The sequence below is a fragment of the Mus musculus genome, chromosome 2 (assembly GCF_000001635.26).
Source record: "Mus musculus strain C57BL/6J chromosome 2, GRCm38.p6 C57BL/6J".
In the NCBI taxonomy this organism is placed as follows: Eukaryota; Metazoa; Chordata; class Mammalia; order Rodentia; family Muridae; genus Mus; species Mus musculus.
In genome coordinates, this window is record NC_000068.7 from 107,010,229 (window position 1) to 107,033,638 (window position 23,410).

The window sequence follows — 23,410 nt, forward strand, 5'->3', positions numbered from 1 at the left end:
CCAGCTCAATTTAAAAACTCCTCCGCATTCATTGGGGGCAAAGAGTCAAAAATATGTCCCAAGAAGTCCTTACTGGTATGATAATATTTGGGCTGAGAGCAGACAAGAGATCTACCTACAGGGGGCAGTAAAAGAGCAAGGGATGGTTCACGAGTTCCTGAATCTATTCGTAGAACTAGAGAGCAATCCTCCAATGGCCACACTGATCAAAGCTTCCTGAGCAGGTGTTCCTAAACTGGCGTAAGGCTTTCAGTCATTCTTAATGCTTTTCCAGGTAGATTTGCCATGGGATGCAGTGGGTCAGCTGCGGCACTCACTCCAGCCAGGTGCAGGTAGCTGTCAGTGTCATTAGCAAGTGTAAGCACAGTGGTTTGGATTTTATCAGTTTGCTCCATTGGATCCAAGCAAAGGGCAGGAAGCTGAACACAGGCATCCTGGATATGGATGGGTAGCAAGAGGATAGGTGTCTAGAGTTAGATAGCATTTGTTCCTTTGGTTGCCTGCATATCTCAGCTCCTGTGATCAGCTCTTGCTTGTATTCTTCGACAATCCACATTGTATATAGCTATCTGGCTCAGAACAGGTCTCCCACAGTGTGCTTGTCTGCTACACGGGTTACTTCAAATTATTTATTTACTCTTATTAAGCGACATTCAGCCTCTGTGAGCCGCAACCTTGCCCAGCAAGCGGTTGGGTGGATCTTAGGAGGATGTTCTAGTCCGTAGCACACCTGGCACGGGCGACACCCTTCAACGCACCACACCTGCAGCTGGTACAAGATGGCCTGTCGGGTCCCCGCAGCCCCCCCGGGTCTGCCCCGACGTTCCAGCCACCTGGCCGCCGCCATCGTGGAAGAGTACAGTTGTGAATTTGGCTCCGTGAAGTGGCTTTGGTGGGGTCTTAAGTTGTGGTCTGACACACACTGCTGTTGCTCCCCTGGATTTAGTAAAATGCCGCATGCAGGTGGACCCTCAGAAGTGCAAGGGCATATTTAATGGATTCTCCATTACACTGAAAGAAGATGGCGTTCGTGGTTTGGCTAAAGGATGGGCCCCAACTTTGATTGGCTATTCCATGCAAGGGCTCTGCAAATTGGGCTTTTACGAAGTCTTCAAAGCTGTATATTGCAACATACTTGGTGAGGAGAACACCTACCTGTGGCGCACATTGCTATGTTTAGCTGCTTCTGCCAGTGCTGAATTCTTCATTGCCTTGGCTCCTCTGGAAGCTGCTAAAGTTCGAATTCAAACCCAGCCTGGTTATGCCAACACGTTGAGGGAAGCTGTTCCCAAAATGGATACTGAGGAAGGCTTAAATGCGTTCTACAAGGGTGTTGCTCCTCTGTGGATGAGACAGACCCCATACATCAGGATGAAGTTCGCTTGTTTTGAATGTATGTGGAAGGGGCTCTTCGCCAGAATCATCATGATTGGCACTCGGACTATAGTGGTTCATCTACGACTCTGTGAAGGTCTACTTCAGGCGCCCTCGCCCTCCTCCACCTGAGATGCCAGAGTCTCTGAAGAAGCAGCTTGGGTTCACTGAGTATATACATCAAAATAACCTGGACTGAATTGCTTGTTGATCAGTGTTGAAAATGCAAAGGACATCTTATATGTTCGATAGTGTAGGAAATGTCTGTTCCTGATCTAATTACTGTAGTACCCTTGCTTAAAGCAAGAGTTTCAAACTTACTGCTAAATAAACCCATCTATCCATGAAAAAAAAAGGGGGTAAGCAAGAACATGACTACTGCTGTGGAAGTTGGCCCAACAAAACCACCATTGACCACACTACGAAATAGGCCTCACATAGAATGACATGAAAAAGAGCATGCCAGTCTGGACGGAAGGCCAATGTTTCTCTCCAATGGAAGTAGACCTTGCAGTCATCTAGACCAACCTGTGGCCAGCAAGCCTCATGTGGCTTAGGATGGTTATATCTGTGGTCCAACACAAAATTGTAAACTTAATATTCTGAGACTTCTACTGGAGAGTGTTTTTCAAGCAACTTGTGTAGTTCTCCAGCTGACCTTTATAAATGACAACATGTCCCAATGCCACACATTTTTTTTTTTCAGTTTTGGCTCTCTAACTCCAAATTTTTATTTAGTTATGAGGAAAGCAGAACCATTTTGACAGCTATGACATCTGACCTGGCTTAGAAATTGAATGTTGATATAAGGTCTCATGGTGTACTCACGGGCACCATATCCAAACTCTCTGCAAGCCGTCAAGTGCTCGGTTAAAGAGTTTTCACTATCAGAGAAGCCTGGAGATATGGGCACTGGCTATATTTATAGCTCTCACTCAGACTTGCAATCTAGATGCTTCTGTATATGGATGAAGGCTTTTCGCCTCCTAAAGTGCTGTTGCTTGGCAACAGGGATACTCTTCCACCTTTATCAAGTTTCCAGGGGAACAATGTTAAAATGAACACCCAAGGTCAAATTTGAGAAAAAGGAGAAAAGGTATTTTTTAACCTCATCCATAGGTGGTGTAATTGATATTTCTTTTGATAAAAGACTTGGAGGAAGTGAGGAGACAGCTATGTGACCATCTGAGATAAGCCTTGTAGTCAGAAAGAACAACAATCAAATTATCCAAGGTTGACTTATATCTGGTTCAAGTGGGGAACATTGGAGATATTGATACATTTGGAGTGAGAAGAGAGCTGGAGACTGACCGGGGGAAGTGGAGGGATGCATGTTATGCATCCCTGATTTTTATGACATTGTATGGATTCTGGATACTTTGTGTGCAAAATTGAGATGTATTGGGCAGTTTTGAAAAAAAAAAGGATGAAAATTATTTTATTTGGATTTGTCGCATATTTAAAAAGAGTCACTCTGTTTCCTGTCTTGGCGATACACTGTAGGAAGGCATTGCTTAGGTAGCTGTTACAGTAATTTAACATGGGCAGAAGCTTGGGCTCCTGTAACAGCAGCTGAAACAGGGAGTGAAGTTATAGCACTCTTGATCTATTACAAGCACTTGGCTGAGCTTTGAATTTTCTACCAAGAAGAACTGTCAACACAACTCATAAATGAATAAGTAAAAGAGCTACAAGCAGGGTGTGTGAAGAAATTGGAAATGTGGTTAGTAAAAAACCTACGAGTGAAGCTAGGTCAGCGAGATGATTTAGTGAGTCAGGATGGTTGCTGCCAAGTTCAATGTACGACTTTGAGCCCCAGGGCCCACATGTTACAAGGAAGCAATCAAATTCAAGTTATCCTCTGACCTCCACATACACATAAACACGCAATCATGCATATGTAAACACATTAAAAAAAAAAAGTAGTGGCCATTAGTGGTGGCACATGCCTTTAATCCCAGCACACAGGAGGCAGAAGCAGGCAGATCTCTGCCAGTTCCAGGCAGGCTAGCCAGAGCTACACAGACGTTGTCTCCAAAAAACAAAATATAAAAAGATCAATGACTTCCTTTAAAATCATAGAGTAGGACAGGCTATTATAAGCAAATTGAGAAGCCACAAGACTATATAAGAAAAATTTCATAAAAATCATCTTCAGGATTTTGGAGCTATATATGGTAACTTATTAGGAAGAAGAAAGTAATTTTAACACATACAAAAGTTATACTAATTAAGATTATAAGGAGACTAATAAAAAGAGACATAGAACATGAACATATAATCTATAAATTGTCAATAGTCATGGAAAAATAAAGACAAACAGACCAAAAGAAGATGTAAGTTACATCTATAAAAGTCATTATTTTTAAATTTAATAATGATCAGTACCAATGTTATTGGCAAAAGCATATTCCTGTACAACATTTTGCAGGTCATTTGATCATATGTTTCAGTATTTGAACTACCTGGCTTCTTTGACCAAACAATTCATTGTAAGCAATTTTACTTGTGTCCACACTTGCAAAGGATATGTATACAGAGTGTTCACTGTAGCTAAAATGGAGACCCCCAAATAGTTATGGCATCCTGTTTCTTATTCCATCAAATAGGACATAGCCAGATTATAGAATACCATGCATCCCATGATAGCTGGAGGGCCACCAAGGTCAGCTGTAAAATGCCTGGCTCATGCTACTGAGTTATGAATTTAAGTGTAGAATAAGGTTTAGTCTGTGAACCCTGATAAATATCTTTATAGGCAGATATATTCACTATTTAAGGGGAAGCATAGACATTAATTGTGGTAGGTGTGTCTGGGCAAGGGACCAGGAGTCAGTCAGAACATTTCTATGATATCTGGCTATGAGCACTACATTACATATTACCTTTGTCATAGACATTGTGAACCATTTCCTAATATGTGCCTTTTCATATCTAAGAAAGTCATGTTACTTAACACTTACACAGTGTGGTTCAATCACCTGAAGCCCAGGAGACTACAACAGCTTAAGTACATGAACTTAAATCTACATCTAAGCACACGGCATGCTCTAGTGTCTATTCTTATCTGACCATGGAGATGAAACAAGCATCCATGGGATTTTCCTCTCCTTCTCTCTTCTCTTCCCCTTTCCTAAAAATATCAAAGAATTTTACTCAAAGGAGGAGGGGAAGCCACTATGGTACTTTTGGTACAAAACTGATGTGATCAAATTTGCTTTCTCAAAGGATTTCCTTAGGTGTTTTTGAAGGACTATATTTACAGGGTATATTAGGGTTCTCAAGAAAAGCAGAATGTATTTGTGTGTGTGTGTGTTTGTGTGTAGAGGGAAAAAGGGAAGGAGGAAGAGACAAACACACAGCAGACAGACAGACAGACACAGAGAGAGAGAGAGAGACAGAGACAGAGAGACAGACAGAGAGAGGAGAGAGACAGAGAGAGAGAGAGAATAAGAAACTAATCCAGGCCTTTACAGACAGAAATATTCCTTAACTTTACAGTCAGCAAACTAGAGATCTGAGTGAGCCAATCTTGCTGTTTTAGTTAGGACTGCAAGGCTTAGGACTTTAAAAAGGGCTGACATTTCAGTTCAAGTTCAAAGGCAGAAGAAACTCATGTCCTAGCTCAAGGCCAGCAGACAAGGAGTCTCTAGTATTCATGTGAAGTCTACTATTATTTTCTAGTCAGAGTTTCAGCTAAGTTAATAAGCCGTACCTACATCAGTGAGGGCAATCTACTCAGTTTACTGACTCAAATAACACCCCCTCTTTCCCAGAAGCAAATTCAGAAACACAGAAAAGTGTTGGACCAAGTATCTGGTTGTCCCATGGCCAATCCAGTGGAAATAAAGTTAACTACGACATACGACGAGAATACAAATGAAGAGTTCAGTGAGGGGATTCTTTGATTTTTCTAGTTGGGAGAGCATGCCTTCTGTTTGACTGTAGCCACGTAATTTGTGGAGGCTGTAGCTCACATGTGTGCTGCCTCAGCCTTGGTCTGAGAAATGTCTTATTGCAATGTTAGAGTTAGGGCAGAAACTCACAGCTGTTCACAGTGCCGAGAATAAGCAACTAAGAGTGTGCAGCTGTAGATGGAACATCTCTATCCACCTGCCAACCTCGCAAGGAAGAAAAATGGGGAAAGAGGGGATGTAAGAATGTCAGCCAGTGGATGCTGAGTAGTAGGGGAGGGGGGCAGGGAGTGCTGTGAAATGCTGTCTTCTGGATACTGCATGACTGTTGTACACGTAAACTCACAGCAGCTGTGGATAAGCTCGTCAAGATAAAGCCAGTTAGAAAGTTCATACATGGATAAGTTGGGACTACCAAGGCCCCACCTCTAGTTGCAGAGTTATTGACAATGACTACTTTTTCTTGAAGGAGTGGCCACTGGTGATTTGCCAATGACTTAGTGAATCCATGTGCATATAGCCAGCACTAATGAGACTTGGTGAGTTAAAGAAATTAATACCCAACATTTTAAAAGGACATGAACTTGGGAGAGAAATGTATTGAGGGGGTACTAAGGGGAATTGGAAGGAGAGAATGTGGGACAGATATGACTAAGATATGTTGTATACATACATGAAATTTTCAAAGAATAAATTACTGTCTTACAATTTCTTTTCTTTATTGAAAATAGATTTTTCATACAATATATTCTGTTAAAATGTACCCCTTAATTTTTAATCTCAGTAATATATATTTATATATACACTGTTAATCTCATCTAACATAAAAGTAGACAATCTAAAAGAGAAGAAAAGAAAAATTTTAAAAGTTGGTATGAGTTATGTGATTTTATAAGAGGATGATCCCATATAGTTGTAATGTGCCAGAGGTCAGCTTTGGAAATTTGGTTCTCTCTTGACGGTAGCTGAGGGGGAAACTGGGTGTGGCTTAGTCTTGAGAGAGATTAGGGTTGCTTTCTACATACCTATATTGACCTTAAGTTACTCTGAGGCCAGAAGCTGCAGTCCTCTGGGCCTACTGACATCTGTTGCTAACAGTAGGGGGTGGGGGTGGGGCTAGGTAAAGAATTGATTGCTAGTGACCCCATCTCTGGCCAGGCAGCCAGGACCCCCTTGCTGACTTCACTGGTTAACTCTTTGTAAGCCAAAAAAGAAAGAAGGAGTCAGTTACACAGAAAGCAAACACTGGGTGAAGTGGAAAATGGTTATATCACCTTTTATTGCTTTTAGTTCTTTATGGCTTTTTGATATACATTTGTACACAGACACTGCCTGGCCAGGCCCAGCCATCTATCTCATCAACTCCACAAGTGTTCATGCATGCTTACATACATACACATACACCTTTGTACGTACATATAAACAGACATATAGATTTGGATGAATGGATAGATGAATGGATGGATGGGGCAAAGCACCCCAAACCACCCTCCAACAACTTTATTTCTTTTCTCTGGCCTTTTTATACCTTATTAGACGAAAAGTTCGTTAGAAAATTACCCCAGAGATAAAATGTTACATAGAATGGGAGTTACAGAAGGGTGTTGATATTAAGTTCGAAGTAGTATTTTATTCTATATGCTCATTATAAGTTCAAAGCAACAGTGTTCACATGGCCTTGCCATATCACAGTGCACATCTGTGGCTTAGATCTAAATGTTTTTCCTTGAAGAATACAAATTTGTCCCAAATCTACTTCTATTTTTTGTGTGATTATGCAAAGCTAATTGTATTTTTAAAAAAGATTTATTTATTGTTATATGTAAGTACACTGTAGCTGTCTTGGGACACACCAGAAGAGGGCATCAGATCTCATTGCAGATGGTTGTGAGCCACCATGTAGTTGCTGGGATTTGAACTCAGGACCTTTGGAAGAGCAGTTCTCTTACCCGCTGAGCCATCTCACCAGCCCGCTAATTGTATTTCTTGTTATGTAGCCTTTACTTACTATTATAAGTGGGCAATTCTAGTCTTGATTTTAACTTCATTACATCTTTCTAGTAAAGCAACGTAGACCATCTCTAAAATCTTTCTTCCTAAAATTATTTGAATTAAATCAGGAATTCTATAAATCATTAATTCATCCTAATAGCATTAATTCATGAAAGTTCATCTTTATATTGATCTACAGAAAATCTGACCAGTAGGGTGGGCTAATGCCCAGGGATTATTACATTATTTTAATAATGGCAGGAAAATCATATCAGCTGCAAGAAGCAATCCTGAGGTGAAGTCAAAGAGACTTCACCTCACTCATGAATAGCGTTCACTCACTGTAGACCTGGCAAAAGTGGTGGCCACCTGTTAGCCTTAGCCTGTCCTAGATGGTTCCTGAAAATAATGTAACGGAGAAATTCTTGTCACTGCCACTGTGTGTGAGAGCTGATGGAGAGTGAAATGTGGTGCTCATGTGCTCCTGATGATGTGGGTGATACACCTGGTCCTATGAAGTACAGCACCCATAATTATATACGGTGCTTATGCTTGATGGTAATAACATATGTCCCCACTACTAATGTGTTTATTATAATATACTTTGTCATTATTGCTCTAGATTGCTCTTGTGCTTACAAAATGTTTTCTCTACAGTACTAGTGTTCTATTCACACTGGCTACAGCTTTATGGTTTTCATATAGTATTGCCTCTTTATGGCTTTGAGTTAACTTTGTATTATTTGTACATCAGAGGTGTGTGTGTGTGTGTGTGTGTGTGTGTGTTTATCCACCCCTTATGTCCGGGGATGTACTAGGCTAGTCCATCTAGTCTAGTGTACCATCTAGGTGAGCATGTTTATATGATGTTTACATAATGACAAAGTTGTCGGACCACACATCTCTCAAAATGTAGTTAAACAACATATGCCTACACATTTATTGTGTTCGTACCATGTATTCCTGGAGTCTTACTTGATAGTAACTCGATTTGTTTGATTTAAGGATCCAATCCTAGTATTTTGTATGATGCCTAAAACATAATACCTTCGATTATTATTTGTTAAAAGCTTGATTAAACATCCATGCTAGAAAACTGTGTAGAAGGAAATAACTGATGAATAGTGAGAATGTTCGTGTGTGTGTGTGTGTTATTTCAGCCATGTCTTTATACCTATCAAAACAAAGCCTTAATGAACCTGAGGTACTTGAATCTGTTTTTCTAACATCCTTCTATTCTCAACGACTTTGGAAATTGAAGAAGTGTTATTTTCCAGCAGATAATTTTCTGGATTTTTTATTTTCAGTTTTTAGTTCTCTGTTAGGGCTGGGATTGGGCATCAAAAGCAGTCCACAGAGACACATTTCTAAGCCGGAAGGCAGAATCCAAAATGCTTTTCTTCTTGTCAAATGTCACTGTAACTTTAATACTGTAGAGTACTTTTCTTCTGAAAGTGGTGTTCAGGTTACCCTACAATCCCAGCCCCACAGATCAATCCTGTGCGTGCGGAGAGAGAAAGCACACTTCACATCTCACAGTTTCACCTTATAGTTTTCAGACAACTTGGTCTTGATTTTCAGTGGGTGTTCAGTGATGTTTATGTAATTCTCACTACTTCTTCCCATTAGTAGAATCAATCAAGGGTTGATTGAGCTTCCTCCCCAAGTCTGCTCATATTTGCAGTTTTTCTATCTTTCGTGCTTCATGGATCTTATACTGCTCATGATTAATCATGGACTTTAAACATTTTCAATCACAGAACTCCTTCTTCCTCGGCCCTGGGACGCACAGAGAAGGCTATCATCCCTTACTGCACACATGAAAAGGTGCATTCCAGCAGCCTCAGGCTTCCTTACAACTTGGAGTAATTTTTCACCTAAATGTATTTTAAAATTCAAGATCAGTTGTATGCTTTTTCTCTGAATTGCTGAGCAACTTAATGTGTTTTTAATGTGAGAAGCAATTTGCATTGTCCTGAAGAGTTACAGCCTCTAAACCGATTCCCAGATTGCACCAGGCTCCATTTACCCTCAGACTTCACGTTCTAGGGTAACAGTGGAGGAAAACTCAGATTCATTTTTCAACACAGCTGGCTGTTTATGTTGCTGCTAATGCAAAGTTTTGCTTTTTAATTTGTTGTTGGTTTCTGCAAAAACACAAATCACATTATTGGTTTTAAATGATGAGAGATGCTGTTATTTTAGATCTTTGAAGAAACAAAACAAGACGTGTGTGAAAATTCGATTTTAAATTGCTTGATTAATTTATTTTCGTGGCATATAGCAAAGAGTATTCTTTATTATGCTGGAATAAGCCAATTTACTGTAAATCAGTCTAACAAATGAAATGCCTAGAGGCCTCTTATAAATTGTAGTGCTGTGTTTGGTATAGAGAATATAAATGAGTCGGGCTGCAAATTCCTAAGACAGTTTAAAAATGCTTCTAGCAGCATTTGTATATAAATCATCGACTTGACTTTCATGCTTGATTATATTCAGCTAAGATTTTGTTTGTTTAGGCTTTTCTTCTCAATTGTGACAGAGAGCTGAAGTTGCCAATCATTTTGAGTGATAGGTTTTCTTTCAGTTGGTTGGTAAGGAAGTTTTACCAACCTTCCTTCTCACTTGCTAGAAAATGGCTTTAATAAGAGGGTGGAAAAACTTGTATAAAGGCTTGGCATATTATGTGTTCAATGCAACATGAATGAATACTGCCCCAGATGAGTAGACATGCCTTAGACTTCCCTGAGTAAGAATAACAAGATAGTTAAAGCAGGAGAAAATTTGTCTTTCCTTTTTTTCCCCATGTACACAGACGTTCAATATGAGTGTGTGACCATTTGTCTCAGTGTTTAGAGACAGAGACAGTTTTTGGTGTAAATATGTTGGCTAACCACATGCTTTCTTGTGGGAGTCTCTACACCTTTGACAGCAAGCAGAGTGGGGAGCCACTGGAAGCAAGAAGGGAGTTCAGCCCAGCCCAGCTCAGTAGACAGTGTTGCTTCAAACTTCAGGAGCCTGACTCCATGTTGTTTATTTTAGGCATCTTTAAGCACAGCACAGCACAGTTGGGTGAAAACTATTTTGGTTATAATAACTCAACCCAGGACGGAGAAAACAATTTCATGATAAGGGTCTAGGGAAAGGTCCAGTGCCACCAAGGTCTCTGGTCCCATAAATAGATCAAAGGCCACCAGGGGGAAAGTATCTCTCCTCCATGCTTCTGGGCAGAACACAGACTTTTTCATTCCTTCTCTTGAAGGAACAACACTGTATGTATAACATTCCAGGTTCTTCTAGTGCGAATCTGTGAGGATGAAGACTTCCACTCCTCCTGCACTTCCTAGGAAGTGGGGTGAGTACAAAGAAAGCCAAGAGAACAAAGCAAAAATATATTGACCTAAAAGTCTTATTATATTTGTCAAAATGGATGCATTTCTTTGACTGGTTGCTTGTTTTTAGAGGAGACAGAATTATGGGACAGTGGGAGCTTTTTTCCATGTACAGAACAGCCGCTAATTAGGTTTCTTTGTATTTAATAAATCTTAGGTGTGGAATATTTAGTAACTCAACCTGCAAATCTGATTACCTCTCTTGACTAAGGAATGTGAAATGCTTACAAGCGATCCCATTGCTGTCAGGATAAGGATGAGGACTCTTAGATTGTCGGTTAAAATGGAAGCAGAGAAGTAGACTATGGGAACAAGGTTAAACAGGGAGGGCTGTGGGAATATGGAGGAAGTCAGGGGTAAAGGGAGAGCTAACCCAAGACGAGGGAGTCTGTACAGCCATGTGATCTCACGATTCAACTTAAGAAATAACTATGAATATTAGAAATCATGTGGGATGAAAGAAGGTTGAATACTAGGATTTAAGAGATTAAACTGGGATGGGAAGGAGAGGAAGGGGGTAGTGGGTACATTAATCAAAACCAAGGAAATGTAATAAAGCCTTAAGAAAAACCACCAGCTACTAAGCCCATTTAAAAAGATTATAGGTCAGCGAGACCCGAGACCCCAGAGGTCTCTAGGCTAACTACTGTAACAACACAGAAAGATCCTATTGTCAAGGGCACTGCACACTGCAGCTATGGTCATAGAGAGATACATTTCCAACTGACTGGGAAGTACTCTCCCTGTTGGCTAGCTCTCTGAGTGTGGGAAGGTGTGGTATAGGCTGCAGGAAGCAGGGGTGGGGGGTGGGGGTGGGAATAAAAGGCATCGGTGCTCTTACTCACAGCTGGAACCTTCACGCAGTGATGTTGACCCACCAAGTAAGATGTGCACACTGAGGCGATAGTGCAGTGACGATTATGGAGCAATCGACCCCTCTCTGGTCATGGGTGAGACCTGCTCCAGAGGAGGAAATTTCTTTCTTTCCCCCCCCCCTTTTTTTTTTTTTAAGACAGGGTTTCTCTGTGTAGCCCTGGCTGTCCTGGAACTCACTTTGTAGACTAGGCTGGCCTCAAACTCAGAAATCTGCCTGCCTCTGCCTCCAGAGTGCTGGGATTAAAGGTGTGTGCCACCACGCCCGGCTAGAGGAGGAAATTTCTTGCCTGTTACTGTAATCCTCACCAGAAGTTCCTGGCTGGGGATGCTTTAAGCCCCAGGGTAGAATCCTACTATTGTTACTTTGCCAAATGGTCATGCTGTCAAATTGGCTTTTCCCCAACATAATATTTTTATTGATTCTTTGGGTATTTTACATCATATACTCCTATCACATTCACTTCCCAGTTCTTCCCTGACCATGTCACCCCTGCTCCCTTGTGACTTCCCTTTCACCACATACACACAAAAAGTCCAATTTGTATTATACTCTATATACTCACTGGGGCGTGAGCAAACTCTCATTAGTTTGCCCCTTAAATAGAGCTGAGTCATTTTTCAACATCCCTGCTGGAAGGCATGTACTGTGGAGGTGGACACCTCAACATCCTATCACAGGTTTTAAGAGTTCTCTCCCCAATGGCTCCCTATTTAGGCTGTTACTAGTTTGTTGGGGGAGGGATAGAGTAGAGGTAGGAGTTGAAGTCTCTCTTTTTCAACTGTTTGTAGTCTTTGATGTCACTGTCAAAGTACCATATTTGCTCTTTACGATCTGTGGGAGTGGACTGTGAGCTTCCACATAGTTTCTGGCATCAGCATAGACTACAAACAGGGCTCCTGCTTGCAATAGGACCATGGACCCAAATAAGGTCCTCCATTGCAGCTGGGATCATGAACATGAAGGCCACTGACATCTACCAGGCATTTGGTGAAAACATAGCCATGGATATGAACATAGACCCTGCTGCAGTAAGACCACGGACCCTTGGTGGCATTAAGGGTCTAGACAACACCATGGCCCCAGGGGTCAGCTTAGTTCACCCACATCAAGCATGGACTCCAGCAGCAGTATTGGCTCTAGACATCAGCATGGTTTCAGGCTGTAGCATAGACCCTGAAATCACAGTGGCCTTGAGTGGTAGTGCGGATCTCTGTGGTCTCCAGTGGCAGCACAAACCATAAACATCAACACGGCTTCAGTGCATGTCAGGGACCCACACTTGTCCTTCGATGGTAACAGGGGACATGAATATCAACTCAAACCCCAGCTGTAGCGTGATCGCAGACAAAGCCATGGATGGCTCCAGGAAGCAGCCTGGACCTGTTTACCACTACAGTTTCAGGTGGCAGCTCAGGCCTCTGACATCAGTACGGACTCCTGGGGCAGCAAACCCCATAGACATCAACATGGACTCAGGCTGTGGCATAGGCCATGAACATCTGCTTGTTGTCAGGTGACAACATAGTCCTCGGACATCAACCCAGATCTGGCCACACCAGGGCCACTGACCCACACACGGGCCTCAGTAGCATCACAGGACAAATGGTTTTTCGTAGAAGTCTAAAATAGAAGACTTTTTATTTATTTTTATCTTGGGGCTCCTTCATTGCTAAGCTCTAGGGCGACCCCACGGCTGCAGAGGAGTTTGTTGGGCTGAATCTCTATCTGTTTAACTCCAGACTGCTGCACACCTCTCATTGATCCCACTCGGTAACGACATGACTTACCGTCGACCTCTGCCTACTCTCACCTGTTTGTTTCGGCTTCTTTCCACAGCGCACTCGCCACCCTACTCTTCCATCATTCCCATCTCTCTGCCTCTAGTGCCCTCTCACAGTGATGGGGAACGTTTCTCTCAAATTGACTTTTAAATATTTATGTTTATATCTAGAGGGCTGGGTCAGAGCAACTTTGCTGTAGACAGCAGTCAGTGTAGCAATGTGTAACTGGTCAACGTGCTAAGAGTAAGAGCCAGGGTTCTCAGTCTTAAACGGGACATCTGCATCAACGCTTCCGTACATCAAAGGGAATGTTGTAGAAATGGAGGCAGACAGAACGCTAGGAACCAGAGGTTGAGAAGGAGTGTTGTGAATTTCTCTCTTGTGGACATGGCATGGCTATTACACTCATGAACTTACTTGTAGAAGACACGCACAAGTTCAAGCCAGTCCAAATTCCAGCATACATGGGGTAGATGGTCTCCAGGGAAATACTCTGCAACGAGGAGCTATTCTCAGTGGATAGTTTGTGGGGAGAGTGAATCGTTTCTTTTCTGAATATGTGGCCAGTGGTAGCTTTCCCATATCCTAGTACATAGCCTTGTACCTATGCACACGCAGGAGTGTTAACTTCACACACACACACACACACACACACACACACACACACACCCCACATATATATGAAATTGGGAGTTGGGAGGGAGGGATGCTGGGAAGGCATTACGGAGAAAGTTGGAGAGAGAACTGGAGGCTAGATATGATCATAGTACTTTGTATACAAACATGATATTCTCAAAATAAAGAAAAAATTAAAATCTAGGGTTAAATATCCATTCAAACTTTTTCTAGTAACTAATTCTTCTCATTAACCTAATGAAAAGGGGGACTTTTAAAAAAGAAAACAGTTATAAACAGGACAATTCTAACAGAAAACCAATTTTATTTGCTTGCTTATTCTATATTAGGCTAAACATATATCTACTAAACATTTTTAATACATACTGTTAGTAAACTAAAATTTACTCACAATTATTTTACACACACATATATATATATATATATATATATATATATATATATGACTACCAGTGTTACACATAGTCATGTTTAGCTACCATTATCTTCAGTTCTGTCTTATAGATGGAAATGTCACTTTGTAAAAGTGTGGGTACTTGTATGTGGTTTCATAGTCAGTTAATGGTGGAGTTAGGATTACAATCCAGATTAGAATCTGGATTTGTCTGCTTCCAGAGCTTGTACTTCTGCACAGCTATGCCGATCTGTGCATGTGATGAAATGCCCTGGCAGAAAGCAGGTCAGGTTTCAGATTTGCTTTCAGTTCCAGGTTATAACCATTGCAGCAGATGCGCAGCAGCAGGAGCCTAAAGCAGTGAACCACATCACACCCACAGCCAAGAAGGAAGAGAAATAAGTGCATGCTCACTCCCGATGCAGTTTGGTTTCCCTAGTCTTGGACAACCCAGGACCCAAACCCAGAGAGTGGTACTGTCGACTTTCAGGCTGGACTTTCCTACATCCACAAAGGCAGTAAAGAACAATACCCCGCGGACCTGATCCTTCTTCCTTCCCAGGGGACTCAAGCTTGTGTCAGGTCAACAATTAGAACTAACACCAGGGGCATATAGCCTTCCACTTTCACCTCTATGCCAAACTCTCCCGAGTATATCTAAAATAAGATACTTTCATTTTTCTAAGCTATAAATTTTCTTTACCAATGCAAGACAATATTCTTCTATTCAGTGCCTCGCTGCATATAGACAACCTCCTTTTTCTCTCATATTTACTATAAAATAATGGTTTGTTTTAGTCCTCTTCCCTAATCTCAGAGGCACCATCTTAGAATGGCTTCTGTTTGCTGAGTTTTTGATGTATTAGGTATTAATCCAGCTGCAGACTATTCACCTACTCCCCCAACCATGTCTGAGAATGTTCATTTCCAGTCATGTTTCTACTTTGTCTTCCTGAAGATATTCCCCAGGCATCTTTCATACCCATCTCTAGAGAACTGCTATGGTTGTGTCTTCTCTGTGTTTCATAGCTTGTTTCTGATCTTGTTTTCTTGTTTGATTCTCATAGAAGATAATTTTCTTTTGACATTTCTTCACAATTGAAAATACATTCTTTTATTTTAAAATGGTGTTTTGGGTTGATAGGGAATTCTAACTTGAAAAGTTTCATTTGCAACTTCAAAAAAAGATTCTGTCACGGCATTGTTATCTACTAAGTATTGAGCAACCAAAGCCATTTGCATCCAATTTTTCTTTTCCTTCTGGCAGCTTGGGTGATCTTCTTTTTGTCTCTGTATTCTAAAATTAGACAATCAACAGATGTGGTGTGTGGTGTGTGTATGTGTGTGTGCGTGTGTGTGTCTCTTATGCATGGTCAGTTGGATAGTTCTTCTTACACGATCTCTCTTATCTTTTCTTCCTTCCCTTCTCATCTGAGTGTTTTATACTAGAAACTTTCCTCACATCAGGCACCTGCCAATCTGTGGACCTTTAATCCCAGCACTCAAAAGGGAGAAGCAGGCAGATTTCTGAGTTTGAGGACAACCTGGTCTAGTAGAGCAAGTTCTAGGACAGACAGGACTACACAGAAAAACCCTATCTTGAAAAGAGAGGTTGGAGGAGAAAGGATGGAAGGAACATCAGGCACCTGCCAATCTGTGGACTTTCATTTAACATAATGAAAAAAGGCCTGATATCTAACTGAGAACCGGGGAGCAGGAGTTCACCTTGCTGATGGCAGGTGTCTCCAGGCTTGCTCCAATAGAGCCAGTGGGTGGGAACACTCTGTGTTCTTTAGGGCCATTACACTCTTCAGAGGAGGATTCAGTCTCTTTCCACAAGTGAGAGCTAACCAGTGACATTGTGTGAGCCCGTGGACCAGTGATGTCTTCTACACTTACTATGATATTTCTCCAGATTAGTTTTTCTCTGGACCTCAGACCAGAAGGGAGGGGAATTTATCTTGCCCTTTCTTCCTTTGCTGGATGGAGCACGTCAAGTTAGTTCCTTGGCTAGCTATACTTAGTTGAAACTCTGAGACTTAGTAGATTTTCAGACAATTATTTCCTCTTTAAGCCTTTCCCCCCATTTCACATTTTTACAGATTGCTTGTGCTGCCTGTTTCTGAATCTTTTTTGGGAGTAGAAAGGGCTGATACAGTACTTATTACTACCTGCTAATGATTCAGTCTTCCTTCCTTCCTTCCTTCCTTCCTTCCTTCCTTCCTTCCTTCCTTCCTTCCTTCCTTCCTTCCTTCCTTCTACCTTTCCTTCCATCCTTTCTCCTCCAACCTCTCTTTTCAAGATAGGGTTTTTCTGTGTAGTCCTGGCGGTCCTAGAACTTGCTCTACTAGACCAGGTTGTCCTCAAACTCAGAAATCTGCCTGCTTCTCCCTTTTGAGTGCTGGGATTAAAGGTGTGCACCACCACAGTCTGGACCAGTTTTTTTTTTTTGTGCATTCCTTCTGTTTTATGTCCCCTGCTAAGTTTATTTTTGTTTCTTCTCATGTTCTCCATGATCTTTTGTGTTTGTGTTTGAGCATATCACTTTACTATTTTAATGGATAAGCTGTGGGCTATGGTTTGAAACTGAAATAGCTCATGGTTTGAAATCTTGGTCCATAGTTTGTAGTGCTATTTTGAAGGCTGTGGAACCTTTAAGAAGTACATCTGCCCCTGAAAGTAGGTCACTGTATGTAGGGGATGCTATGAAGTTTATACCTACTTCTTGTCCCTGCCTGTTTTCTTCTTTTCCTGGCCCGCCATGATCCTGTCCCTGCCCGTTTTCACCTTTTCCTGGCATCTCCCACTCTATGCTCCTTTTGCCATACACTCTGCCCTACCTTCTGCCCCGATGGATGGCAACCCTCTGACCCCATGAACAAACCTTGCTTTCCTAGGATGCCTTTGTCAGGTATTTTGCTTACAGTAGTGCAAAAGTAATAAATACTTCAGTGAAATTGACGTGTGTACTGATTCCTCGTCTGTCTTCAGTAATTCAGAAAATCACAAAATCAAATGACTTGGAGGGTCTTTGCAATGTTACTGTGTTTCTTATTTCATTTATTGATGTTGTGTTCTTTTGTGGCATCCATAGGGAAATGAAGAGTCACCTGCAAGAACATTTTTCTGCAGTGAACCAGAACAAGCATGGTTTATTTCATCTGTGCTATCAGCTTGTTTTGGGATTAGAGGCAAATCTCCAAAACTCTGCTCTGTGTAATTCTCTGCAAGATCTAAATTAAACTCTACACTCACAGGTAGTTATGAAGATCAAGTCAGATGATCTGGAGGTGTTTTACAAAATAGCTGCTATATGCTTCACAAGTACAAACTAATCTATATGTAAAGATGCATTTGTGTTCTTTGTAACACACACACACACACACACACACACACACACACACACACACACACACAAACTTTTGTTTCCACAGGCTCGTTCTTTTCATTACCCAAGTATGGAGAAATGCTTACTTAACTCTTCCTTGTTAGGTTCCTGCCAACACCCCTCATGGCATTTTCTCCCTACGACACACAGAATCAGGGCATGAATTCATCTCCAGTTCATTACATCTTCTATGTTTCTCCTGCTTTTCAATATTATATCTTCTTACTCTCGATGAGGGATTTTCCCTTTGTTCCATCACCGAAGTTAAAAATCAATGAGAGGGCCTGTCAGCTGACTCTGCCAAATCTCTCTTCACTAACTGAAGAAGAGGCACCGACAAGGAGGACATGGATTCAGTGACCTGTGCTAAAAATAGTGATGGGCTGAAAAAAAAAATCAATCATCTGTGATTTTCAGCAGGTAGCAAAGAACTCCAAAATAACCGTGCTCCCGATTTTTTTCTGAAAGGCTATTTGTCTCATGCTCTTACAGCATCAGTGCCTGAATTCAAATGCCAAGAATACAATACCGGCAACTTTCTTGAGAAGTTTCTCTGAAGGAAGCCAAAGGCTGGAGACTATGTTTTTCCCCCAACAACAACAACAGCAACAACAACAACAGCTATAGCAGCAGCAGTAGCAGCAGCAGCAGCAACAACAACAACAACAACACGACATAGATGTTGTCTTTCAGACTTGGCAGAGTCATTGGGACTAATCCTTTAAGCCATTAGAAAGTTGTATAAAATGAATAAGAAATGGTCAATGTTTAATTTAAGACTTTGAGAAATAAGCACATGCATTTTGGTCCCTAGGAAGGATAACACTGATTCCTTTTTCCAGTACAGTAACAGAAATGGAGATTCTCAGGGTAAATGGGTGGTCTGCCAAGGTAAGGAGATAGAGGTGGTGCTAGTTGGTTTTGTCCACTTGATACAAACCTAGATGTCTCTAAGTAGAAGGAACTATAATTAAGAAAAGATCTCCTTAAGATGGACCTATAGTTAGGCTTGTGGGGCATTTTCTGAATTAGTTTTTGTTTGTTTGTTTGTTTGTTTGTTGCATTTAATATTAATCTGGATGTGATGTCCTATAAGTGTGGATGTGCACGTTCCACAATACACATAGAGAAGTCAAAGGACGAGTTTTAGTAGCTGGTTCCCTCCTTTTACTAATTAGTTATTGATGTAGGGAAACCTTGCTTACAGTGGGTTGTGCCACACCTGGGCAGGTAGTACTGGGATTTATAAGAAAGCAGACTGAGCACACCACGAAGAACAACCCAATAAGCAGTATTCTTCCATGGTCTGTGTTTTGGAGCTTTCTGCTTTGAGTTCTTATCCTGATTTCTCTTCATTATGGACTTTGCTTGGGGCAGGTGAGCTGAAATAAACCTTTTTCTCCCTATATCAGTTTTGGTCATGATATTTTGTCATAGCAATAAAAAAAAAACCAAAACAACAACAAAAAAAAAGAAAACAAAAAACAAAAAACCACTGAGACAGGAATTGGTACTTGGAGTTGGGTATTACTGTGACAGACCTGACCATGTGTTTTTGGGAGGATTGTGGTGGTATTTGACTTTGGGGCTGGAGAAGCCATTGAGTGCTCAGAGTTAAGTGGGCTGTTCTTGAGGATATTGGAAGATAAGAATGTTGGGAGAAATGAGGCCTGGCTGGTGAAGATTCAGAGAGAAGCAAAGACTCTTCTGGGACCATTTGTATGTTAATTTGCACTAAGGATATGCGTTTCTAATCAGCTGGGGCTGAGAAATTGACTATGATTCCAAAAAAAAAAAAAAAAAAAAAAAGATCAGAATCACTAAAGTAAAACCTTTGCTTTAGTGGGCCAATGGATACTGACCAGCTGGGGCTAAAGGATCAGCTGTGATTAAAAAGTGACCAGCAACACTGAGGAAAATTTAATAAGTGGCTTTTCAGGGTCAGTACACAGAAGTTGTGTTCCAGAGGTGGCTAAGGCTGCCTCTTATCCTGGGGCTGAGCTTGGTCATGTGTAAATATCTCCCAGGTGGTACTGATTGTGAAGGGATGAAGATGCTATGAAGAGCAGCCAAAGAAGAGCATTGTGAGAGGCCAGGAGAGGTCACAGATAAAGGGCCAACTTCAGTGGTAGTAGAAGCTCCAGGGTCATGGAGAGTTGTGGAGGCTTGGCATCACATGACAGGGTTAAAGTTCCTAACGAATGCTCAGGAGATTTTTTTGGTGACAGTGCAGCCCAGTTGCAGTTGAAATCTCCACATTTAAAAAAATACTGGTACCATAGAATGACTGCCAAGGAATGTGGTAGTCCTGGAGTAGAGTTAGCCTGGACCTAGGGGACAAACTGTGTGTGCTGTAGAGGGCTGAACCAGAGAAGTGTCACAAGATGTTTGGAGCCCAGAAGATCATGACTGGATTCCAGATATCCAGCACTGAGGTTTATAACTGTAGAATTTGGCTTTGCTTTGATTCAACTTATCTGTGTGCCCCAATTCTTCCCTCTTGAGATAAGAAAGTATGTAGCTTATTATTATTATTTTTATTATTATACAGGAGTCCATAGCTATGGGATTTTGTAATTTTAGAGAGATTTTGGATATTTTGAGAGGTTCTGGGTATTTTAGAATGGTTTTGCGCTTTGAAAGAGACTTTGGATGTTTTCAAGAGAGCAAACTTCTGAGGTGTTAGAATTTTAAAAGGCCATGGGGCTTTTAAAAGTTGGAATGTTTTCAGTCCGTGCCGGTCTTCAGATGAAAGGGCATAGCTACAGCTATGTTGTACTGCAAACAAGGAACTGACCTCAGCAAAGTGAACAGGTAGTCCCCTGGAGAGGACTGAGCAATGCATGCTGCAGTACAAGTACCTGAATTCTGTTTCTGGGAGAGGAGCAATTTGCTGGCTTGGACATCTGGGTGCATATGAAGAATGGTAGTCATGTGATCTATCTTTATGCCATTTGAACGTCCATCCCCAAGGCCCTGTTAGCCTCTTACCAGGGTTTAACTTTGCACAAGTGTGATAGGATTTTAATGTTTAAAAAAAATGTGAATGTCCTATATTCTTATGTTAACACTAACATGCCATTTTGGAGGCAAAAGAGAAAGTTTGTGGTTGGATAGTGGATGTATTTGTGTGTCAGTACTGTCACTTGTACTGATCAGTTTTTGTCAACTTGACACAAATCCATTTCTGAAAAGAGAGGAAAACACTTGAGAAAATGCCCCATAAAATTGGTCTGCAGGAAGGCTGGTGACATTTCCTTTTCTTTTCTTTTTTAGAAGAATTATTTATTTTATGTATATGAGTACACTGTAGCAGTCTTCAGACACACCAGAAGAAGGCATCGGATCCCATTGCAGATGGTTGTGAGCCACCATGTGCTTGCTGGGAATTGAACCCAGGACCTCTGGAAAAGCAGTCAGTGCCCTTAACCGCTGAGCCATCTCCAGCTCTGGTGGCAATGGTGATTAAAGTAGGAGGATCTGGCTTATTTGGGTGATGCTCATGGTCCTGGTATGTATAAGAAGGAAGTCTGAAAAGGCCATGAGGAATAAGTCAGTAAGCATCAATTTATTGTGATTTCTGCTTCAGTTCCTGCCTCCACACTCATTCCTTGAGCTCCTTCCCGGAATTTCCTTTATAGGAGACTGTGATTGAAACATACACATGGAAATAAACCCTTTCCTCTGCATGTTGCTTTTGGCCCTGGTATTTTATCATAGCAATAGAAACTCTAAGACAGTTGTATAGAAGAGATGATGCAGCAGGAATTTGTAGGACAAAGTAAAAGAGAAGAGAGAACTGTGCAGAGAAATAACTCTAGGAAATCAACATAGTAGGTTTGGAGCTGAGCGCAGGTTCACAGATTTATAGGACAGAATCAGCTAGGCTGTAAAAGGTAAGTGGATTGATACAGGAAGAACTTCCCAGGGCTCACACACAGGTGGGAGATGTGAATGTTCTGACAGGCCAGCTTAGGGGTAGTTTTCACCACCCCTCAGATTCTCTCAAGCATTCAGGCATGGCTAAACTAGCCTCCAAAGGCAACCACTCTAGAACTTCTATAACAAGCCCTAAAAAGAATCTTTTAAAAGATCAAAATTATCTATAAATAGATACACTGGCTGATAGAACTGCCGCCTACAGTACTTAAAGGCTGAAGCTTTATCCAGGATTCAAGGAGGATGAGAGAGGCAAGAAAAAAAAAACAACAAAAATTATAAGGAAAATTTAAAATATATTATGTGTAGAATACAACTGAAAACATAATAAAATTTGTTAGCCAAAGGCAGAATAGTGTTACAGGGAAATTTCTAGCTATCTCTAATGGCTTAAATTAAGGAAGACAAAAGGTTTAAATTAATTATCCATTATAAGAAGTTAGATGTAAGCAGAAAGTCAGAGAAAGAACAAATTAAATCTAAGTCAAATAGAAGGAGAGAAACAACTAAAATAGAAACAGAAACAGTAAAGTTATACTTGAGAAAGCACCAGAGAAAAATCAGTTAGTGAAGGCTTGTTTGTGGGGAGTCGGGCAGTGATAAATAACAAAATCTATAAACATCTAGCTGGGCTAATCAGAGGTAGGGAAGTTAGTACAAATTATCAATAACTAAACTTGAAAATATGAAAAGAGCAAGAAGGTTATGTTGAATAACTTTGAACTTTTACAAATTAACAAATGGGTGCTTTTTATTTTATATAAATCGCACCTCCACAAAGGTGATAGAAAGGGAAGGAGCCATTCTATCGTTCAGGTACTTACCACAGTTGGCTGGACTGTATGTGCCACAGCCATACCTGAACCACTCAAATTATGGTACTGCCAGCCAGTGAGCCGATTACTAGGGATGTTGCATTACCATTAGCATGTGAACTGAAATATGGGGTATTTCTAGAATAGTTTATGGAACGTGGTAGTTACTGGGCAAATATTCTCCAAATTCTGTGTAGAGATGGAGGTAATGGCAGACATCACTGATGTTCTTAAGTTTCTAGAGTGGCATGAGATTCTGTCAGATGCCAACTCTAGGCTGGTATGGCAGGTAAATAAGATGGTATAGGAAGAGTGGGACAGCTCATCAGCACCACACACTGCCTGTTCAGTCTTCTAAGGGGAAGGGGAAACTATATCCGATGATTATCCATCCTTATCACCGTTCTTCTTTGTGGAAGGTAAGTACAGACCTTTCTTCTTTTTCTTTAACAGTTTTATTAGAAGCCTGTACTGGCTAGTTTTGTGTCAACTTGACACAGCTGGAGTTATCACAGAGAAAGGAGCTTCAGTTGAGGAAATGCCTCCATGAGATACAACTGTAAGGCATTTTCTCAATTAGTGATCAAGGGGGAAAGGCCCCTTGTGGGTGGGACCATCTCTGGGCTGGTAGTCTTGGGTTCTATAAGAAAGCAAGCTGAACGAGCCAGGGGAAGTAAGCCGGTAAAGAACATCCCTCATGGCCTCTGCATCAGCTCCTGCTTCCTGACCTGTTTGAGTTCCAGTCCTGACTTCCTTGGTGATAAACAGCAGTATGGAATTGTAAGCTGAATAAACCCTTTCCTCTCCAACTTGCTTCTTGGTCATGATGTTTGTGCAGAAATAGAAATCCTGACTAAGACAAATTGGTACCAGCATAGTGGAGTATTCCTGTGACAACCTGATCATGT

General features: G+C 41.2%; 1 pseudogene; it reads left to right on the top strand.

Annotated features, from left to right (window-relative positions):
- Gm13904 (predicted gene 13904) lies at positions 659-1,721 on the top strand (annotated as a pseudogene).